We start from the raw sequence: 8,799 nt of genomic DNA on the forward strand, positions 1-8,799 counted from the left end.
CACCTCAACAACCCTTCCTCAGCCCTCTGGACAACAGTTTTGGTAATCCCGCACCTCCTCCTAACTTCCAAACTACGAATTCTCTGCATTATATTCACACCACACATTGCCCTCAGACATGACATCTCCACTGCCTCCAGCCTTCTCCTCGCTGCAACATTCATCACCCACGCTTCACACCCATATAAGAGCGTTGGTAAAACTATACTCTCATACATTCCCCTCTTTGCCTCCAAGGACAAAGTTCTTTGTCTCCACAGACTCCAAAGTGCACCACTCACTCTTTTTCCCTCATCAATTCTATGATTCACCTCATCTTTCATAGACCCATCCGCTGACACGTCCACTCCCAAATATCTGAATACGTTCACCTCCTCCATACTCTCTCCCTCCAATCTGATATTCAATCTTTCATCACCTAATCTTTTTGTTATCCTCATAACCTTACTCTTTCCTGTATTCACCTTTAATTTTCTTCTTTTGCACACCCTACCAAATTCATCCACCAATCTCTGCAACTTCTCTTCAGAATCTCCCAAGAGCACAGTGTCATCAGCAAAGAGCAGCTGTGACAACTCCCACTTTGTGTGTGATTCTTTATCTTTTAACTCCACGCCTCTTGCCAAGACCCTCGCATTTACTTCTCTTACAACCCCATCTATAAATATATTAAACAACCACGGTGACATCACACATCCTTGTCTAAGGCCTACTTTTACTGGGAAAAAATTTCCCTCTTTCCTACATACTCTAACTTGAGCCTCACTATCCTCGTAAAAACTCTTCACTGCTTTCAGTAACCTACCTCCTACACCATACACTTGCAACATCTGCCACATTGCCCCCCTATCCACCCTGTCATACGCCTTTTCCAAATCCATAAATGCCACACAGACCTCTTTAGCCTTATCTAAATACTGTTCACTTATATGTTTCACTGTAAACACCTGGTCCACACATCCCCTACCTTTCCTAAAGCCTCCTTGTTCATCTGCTATCCTATTCTCCGTCTTACTCTTAATTCTTTCAATTATAACTCTACCATACACTTTACCAGGTACACTCAACAGACTTATCCCCCTATAATTTTTGCACTCTCTTTTATCCCCTTTGCCTTTATACAAAGGAACTATGCATGCTCTCTGCCAATCCCTAGGTACCTTACCCTCTTCCATACATTTATTAAATAATTGCACCAACCACTCCAAAACTATATCCCCACCTGCTTTTAACATTTCTATCTTTATCCCATCAATCCCGGCTGCCTTACCCCCTTTCATTTTACCTACTGCCTCACGAACTTCCCCCACACTCACAACTGGCTCTTCCTCACTCCTACAAGATGTTATTCCTCCTTGCCCTATACACGAAATCACAGCTTCCCTATCTTCATCAACATTTAACAATTCCTCAAAATATTCCTTCCATCTTCCCAATACCTCTAACTCTCCATTTAATAACTCTCCTCTCCTATTTTTAACTGACAAATCCATTTGTTCTCTAGGCTTTCTTAACTTGTTAATCTCACTCCAAAACTTTTTCTTATTTTCAACAAAATTTGTTGATAACATCTCACCCACTCTCTCATTTGCTCTCTTTTTACATTGCTTCACCACTCTCTTAACTTCTCTCTTTCTCTCCATATACTCTTCCCTCCTTGCATCACTTCTACTTTGTAAAAACTTCTCATATGCTAACTTTTTCTCCCTTACTACTCTCTTTACATCATCATTCCACCAATCGCTCCTCTTCCCTCCTGCACCCACTTTCCTGTAACCACAAACTTCTGCTGAACACTCTAACACTACATTTTTAAACCTACCCCATACCTCTTCGACCCCATTGCCTATGCTCTCATTAGCCCATCTATCCTCCAATAGCTGTTTATATCTTACCCTAACTGCCTCCTCTTTTAGTTTATAAACCTTCACCTCTCTCTTCCCTGATGCTTCTATTCTCCTTGTATCCCATCTACCTTTTACTCTCAGTGTAGCTACAACTAGAAAGTGATCTGATATATCTGTGGCCCCTCTATAAACATATATTCCTTGCATATATATATATATATATATATATATATATATATATATATATATATATATATATATATATATATATATATATATATATATATATATTATTTTTATTAACACATCGGCCGTTTCCCACCAAGGCAGGGTGGCTCGAAAAAGAGAAACTTTCATCATCATTCACTCCATCACTGTCTTGCCAGAGGCCTTCCTACACTACAGTTATAAAACTGCAACATTAACACCCCTCCTTCATGGTGCAGGCGCTGTACTTCCCATCTTCAGGACTCAAGTCCGGCCCGCCAGTTTCCCTGAATCCCAACATAACTAGTACCCTGCTCGCACTCAGACAACACGTCAAGTCCTAAAAACCATTTGTCTCCACTCGCTCCTAACACACTGAAGCATGCTTGCTGAAAGTCCAAGCCCCTCACACACAAAACCTCCTTTACCCCCTCCCTCCAACCTCTCCTAGGCCGACCTCTACCCCACCTTCCCTTCACTACAGATTTATACACTCTCGAAGTCCATCTATTTTAGGCCATCCTCTCTACATGTCCAAACCACCTCAACAACCCTTCCTCAGCCCTCTGGATAATAGTTTTAGTAATCTCGCGCCTCTTCCTAATTTCCAAACTACGAATTCTCTGCATTATATTCACTCCACACATTGCCCTTAGACACAACATCTCCACTGCCTACAGTCTTCTCCTTGTTGCAACATTCACCATCCATGCTTCACACCCATATAAAAGCATTGGTATAACTATACTACTCTCATACATATCCCTCTTTGCTTCCATGGACAAAGTTCTTTGTCTCCACAAGCTCCTCAGTGCACCACTCCCCTTTTTCCCTCGCCAATTATATGATTCACATCATCTTTCATAGACCCATCTGCTGACACGTCCACTCCCAAATATCTGAATACATTCACCTCCTCCATACTCTCTCCCTCCAACCTGATATCCAATCTTTCATTACCTATTTTTTTTGTTACCCTCATCACCTTACTCCTATACTCACTTTCAATTTTCTTCTTTTACATACCCTAACAAACTCATCCACCAACCTCTGCAACTTCTTTTCAGAATCTCCCAAAAGCACAGTGTCATCAGCAAAGAGCAGCTGTGACAACTCCCACTTTGTGCTAGATTCTTTATCTTTTAACCCCAAACCTCTTGTCAACACCCGAGCATTCACTTCTCTTACAACCCCATCTATAAATATATTGAACAACCATGGTGACATCACACATCCTTGTCTGGAGTTTACCTGGAGTTTACCTGGAGAGAGTTCCGGGGGTCAACGCCCCCGTGGCCCGGTCTGTGACCAGGCCTCCTGGTGGATCAGAGCCTGATCAACCAGGCTGTTACTGCTGGCTGCACGCAAACATACGAGCCACAGCCCGGCTGGTCAGGAACCGACTTTAGGTGCTTGTCCAGTGCCAGCTTGAAGACTGCCAGGGGTCTGTTGGTAATCCCCCTTATGTATGCTGGGAGGCAGTTGAACAGTCTCGGGCCCCTGACACTTATTGTATGGTCTCTTAACGTGCTAGTGACACCCCTGCTTTTCATTGGGGGGATGTTGCATCGTCTGCCAAGTCTTTTGCTTTCGTAGTGAGTGATTTTCGTGTGCAAGTTCGGTACTAGTCCCTCTAGGATTTTCCAGGTGTATATAATCATGTATCTCTCCCGCCTGCATTCCAGGGAATACAGTTTTAGGAACCTCAAGCGCTCCCAGTAATTGAGGTGTTTTATCTCTGTTATACGTGCCGTGAAGGTTCTCTGTACATTTTCTAGGTCAGCAATTTCACCTGCCTTGAGAGGTGCTGTCAGTGTGCAGCAATATTCCAGCCTAGATAGGACAAGTGACCTAGGCCTAGACCTAGGACAAGTGACTAAGGCCAACTTTTACTGAGAAATAATATCCCTCTCTCCTACGCATTCTGACCTGAGCCTCACTATCCTTGTAAAAACTTTTCACTTCTTTCAATAACCTACGTCCTATTCTATACATTTGCAATATGTATGTAATACATGGTGCAAATCCATAAATGCCACAAAAACCTCTTTATCCTTATCTAAATACTGTTCATCTATAAGTTTCCCTGTAAACATTTGGTCTACACACCCTCTACCCTTCCTAAAGCCTCCTTATTCATCTGCTATCCAACTCTCCATCTTACTCTTAATTCTTTCAATAATAACTCTACCAGGTATACTCAAGAGATTTCTTTTTTCTTCAACAAACCGGCCGCATCCCACCAAGGCAGGGTGGCCCAAAAAGAAAAACAAAAGCTTCACTCTTTAAATTTAGTAATTTATACAGAAGGGGTACTAGCCCCTTGCTCCCGGCATTTTAGTCGCCTCTTACAACACGCATGGCTTACGGAGGAAGAATTCTGTTCCACTTCCCTATGGAGATAAGAGGAAATAAACAAGAACAAGAACTAGAAAGAAAATAGCAGAAAACCCAGAGGGGTGTGTATATATATGCTTGTACACATGCATGTGTAGTGTGACCTAAGTGTAAGTAGAAGTAGCAAAACTTACCTGAAATCTTGCATGTGTATGAGACAGAAAAAACACCAGCAATCCTACCATCATGTAAAACAATTACAGGCTTTCATTTTACATTCACTTTGCAGGACGGTAGTACCTCCCTGGGAGGTTGTCTACCAACCTACTACCTACACTCAAGAGATTTATTCCCCTAAAATTTTTGCATTCTCTTTTGTCCCATTTGGCTTTAAACAAACAAACTATGTATGTTCACTGTCAATCCCTAGGTACCTTATCCTCTTCCATACATTTATTAAATAAAACCATCAACCACTCCAAAACTATATCCCCACCCGCTTTTAACATTTCTATCTTTATCCCATCAATCCTAGCTGCTTTACCCCGATCATTCTACCCACTGTCTCACGAACTTCCCCCACACTCACAACTCGCTCCTCTTCACTCCTACAAAATGTTATTCCTCCTTGCCGTATACATGAAATCACAGCTTCCATATCTTCAACAACATTTAACAATTCCTTAAAATATTCCCTCTATCTTGTTGATACTTCTAACTCTCCATTTAGCAACTCTCCTCTCCTACTTTTAACAATCAAGTCAATTTGTTCCTTAGGTTTCCTCAACTTATTAATCACACTCCAAAACTTTTTCTTATTTTCAACAAAATTTGTTGATAACATCTCACTCACTCTCATTTGCTCTTTTTACATTGCTTCATCACTCTCTTAACACTCTCTTTTCCTCGCCATATACTCCTCCCTCCTTGCATCACTTCTACTTTGTAAAAAGCTCTCATATGCTAACTTTTTCTCTCTTACTACTCTCTTTATTTATTTATTTATTTATTTATTTATTTATTTATTTACAATTTGAGCATACATATAGAGGTACAAAAAAATACAGATAAGAGCAGCATGCCAAAGCCACTTATACTATGCATAGCATTTCGGGCTGGCTTAAAATTAACCAAGCAATGATGAAATCAGTGATAATACATTATTGTAAACAGATAACTATAAAGCACAAATGAGTATTACAAAGACAGGTCATATGGTTGCATGCATTGTTGTACATTCAGTCGTATGGAGTATTTTGTTAGGTAGTGTATTTAAAAAATAATAAAGTTAGATTGGGTTTTAGGTTTAACATTTATGTGATATAATTGTGAGAAACATTTAAGATATACAATTTATAAGGTTCAGTTATTCAGTATTTATTTGGTTTTGGGTGAGTAAGTGATCTTTGAGAAGAGACTTGAATTTATAAACAGGTAGTGTTTCTTTTATATTTACAGGTAATGAATTCCAGATTTTAGGGCCTTTTATGTGCATTGAGTTTTTGCATAGTGTGAGATGGACACGAGGAACATCAAAGAGTGATCTGTGCCTTGTGTTATGGTCATGTGTTCTGTTGAGGTTGGCAAGGAGATGTTTGAGGGGAGGGTTAATATCAGAGTTAAGTGTTCTATGTTCAAGGTAGTAGGTTGGTAGACAGCAACCGCCCAGGGAGGTACTACCGTCCTGCCAAGTGAGTGTAAAACGAAAGCCTGTAATTGTTTTACATGATGGTAGGATTGCTGGTGTCCTTTTTTCTGTCTCATGAACATGCAAGATTTCAGGTACGTCTTGCTACTTCTACTTACACTTAGGTCACACTACACATACATGTACAAGCACATATATACACACCCCTCTGGGTTTTCTTCTATTTTCTTTCTAGTTCTTATTCTTGTTTATTTCCTCTTATCTCCATGGGGAAGTGGAACAGAATTCTTCCTCCGTAAGCCATGCGTGTTGTAAGAGGCAACTAAAATGCCGGGAGCAAGGGGCTAGTAACCTCTTCTCCTGTATATATTACTAAATGTAAAAGGAGAAACTTTCGTTTTTCCTTTTGGGCCACCCCGCCTCGGTGGGATACGGCCGGTGTGTTGAAAGAAAGAAAGAAAGTGTTCTATGTATGTAATAGGTGCAGTAATAAGTATGGATGTTTTGTATGGTGAGTAGGTTTAGTGTATTGAATATTGGTGGAGTGTGCTGCCTGTAGTGAGAATTTGTTATCATTCTAACTGCAGCCTTTTGTTGGGTAATTAGTGGTCTGAGATGGTTAATTGTTGTTGAGCCCCATGCACAAATTCCATAGGTGAGATAGGGGTAAATAAGAGAGTGATATAGGGCCAGGAGGGCTGACTATGGAACATAGTACCGTATCTTCGATAGTATGCCTACAGTCTTGGAAATTTTCTTAGAAATTTGTTGTATAAGTGTATGAAATTTGAGTCTATTATCAAGGTGGATTCCTAAGAATTTTCCCTCTGTTAGCTTTGTGATAGGTGATCCGTTTATCATTATGTTAAGAGGGACATCTGTAGCTCTGTTACCAAACTGAATGAAGTAGGTTTTGTCAATGTTTAGTGTAAGTTTGTTAGTCCTCATCCAGGTAGATATTTTCTGTAATTCGGTATTTACAGTATTGGCTAGCGTGACTGGGCTCGGGTGAGAGAAGACGTATGTAGTGTCATATGCAAATAGTGTGGGTTTGAGTAATTGCGAAGCATTTGGAAGGTCATTTATGTATAGGAGAAAGAGAAGAGGGCCAAGGACACTTCCCTGTGGGACACCAACTGTAATTGGGTGCGCAGAAGAGTTTGCCCCATTTGCGTACACATATTGGCTTCTGTTGCTGAGGTATGACTTGAGGTAGTTGAGGGAGTGCCCTCTTATACCATAGTGTGACAATTTTACGTGGAGCTAGTCATGGTCAACTGTATCAAAAGCTTTACGTAAGTCAATGAAGATCCCCAGTGGGACTTCTTTTTTCTCTATTGCAGTGTATATATGTTCTAGCATGTGTATAATAGCATCATTAGTATTTTTATTAGGCCTGAATCCAAATTGGCAGGGGTTGAGTATGTTTTGGGAGATAAGGTAGGAGTAGATTCGTTTATGAATTAATTTTTTGAAGATTTTTGAGAGAGGGTGTAAGTTGGATATTGGCCTATAGTTATTCAACTCTGTTTGGTCTCCTCCTTTGTGGATCGGGGTGACCCTTGCTATTTTGAGTACTGTAGGGAAGGTGGAGGATTCTATGGATTTGTTAAAGAGTGTTGCAATGATTGGTGATAGCACTTGTGACAGTTTTTTGTATATAAAGGGTGGTAAGGTATTTAAATCTCCTGCCTTGTTTTTTAGTGCATTGATAATAAGGGAGACTTCGTAAGGGTTAGTCGGAGCTAGGAACAGTGTGTTCGGGTAGTTGCCAGTGAGGTAGTCATTTGGTGGGGTATCTGAGCTTGGAATTTTATTGGCAAGGTTTTGTCCTATAGTGGAGAAGAAATCATTGAGTCTGTTTGCTGTTTCTGTTGGTGGGAGTTGGGGTTCATCTGATTTTGCTAATTTTATTTCGCTATTTCGTGATATCTTTTTTGTTCCCAGAATTTCTGATAGGGTTTTCCAGGTCTTTTTTATATCAACTCGTAAGTTGGATAATCTGTTCTCATAATACAATTTTTTTGCCCTTCTTATCAGGCTGGTTAGGATTGACGAGTAACGTTTTGTTTGGTCTCTGGTTATGTGACCCATTCTGTACTGTTTTTCATATTGGTGTTTTGTATTTATGGATTTGAGAATGCTGGGTGTTAGCCAGGGACTGTTCAGTCTCTTAGCTGTCATCTGTTTAGTTTTTTTAGGGCAGTGCTTGTTATAGAGGTATTGGGTCTTTTTTAGAAAATTATTAATACATTCGTCAATATCTGTATAGATTTCTAGCTCAGTGTGCCAATCAATGTTTGCTACTGCTGTTGTGAAGTTATTAATGGCTGCCTCATTGTGAAGTCTGAAGGTGACTTTACATCATCATTCCACCAATCGCTCTTCTTCCCTCCTGCACCCACTTTCCTGTAACCACAAACTTCTGCTGAACACTCTAACACTACATTTTTAAACCCATCCCATACATCTTCAACCCCATTGCCTATACTCTCACTAACCCATCTATCCTCCAATAGTTGTTTATATCTTATCATAACTGCCTCCTCCTTTAGGTTATAAACCTTCATATCTCTCTTACCTGCTGCTTCCATTTTCCTTGTATCCCATCTACCATTTACTCTCACTGTAGCTACAACTAAAAAGTGATCCGATATATCTGAGGCCCCCTCCATAAACATGTACATCTTGAAGTCTACCCAACAGTCTTTTATCCACCAGTCCGTAGTCCAACAAACTACTGTAATTACGCCCTCCATC

The sequence above is a fragment of the Cherax quadricarinatus genome, chromosome 12, assembly GCF_038502225.1.
Source record: "Cherax quadricarinatus isolate ZL_2023a chromosome 12, ASM3850222v1, whole genome shotgun sequence".
NCBI lineage: Eukaryota > Metazoa > Arthropoda > Malacostraca > Decapoda > Parastacidae > Cherax > Cherax quadricarinatus.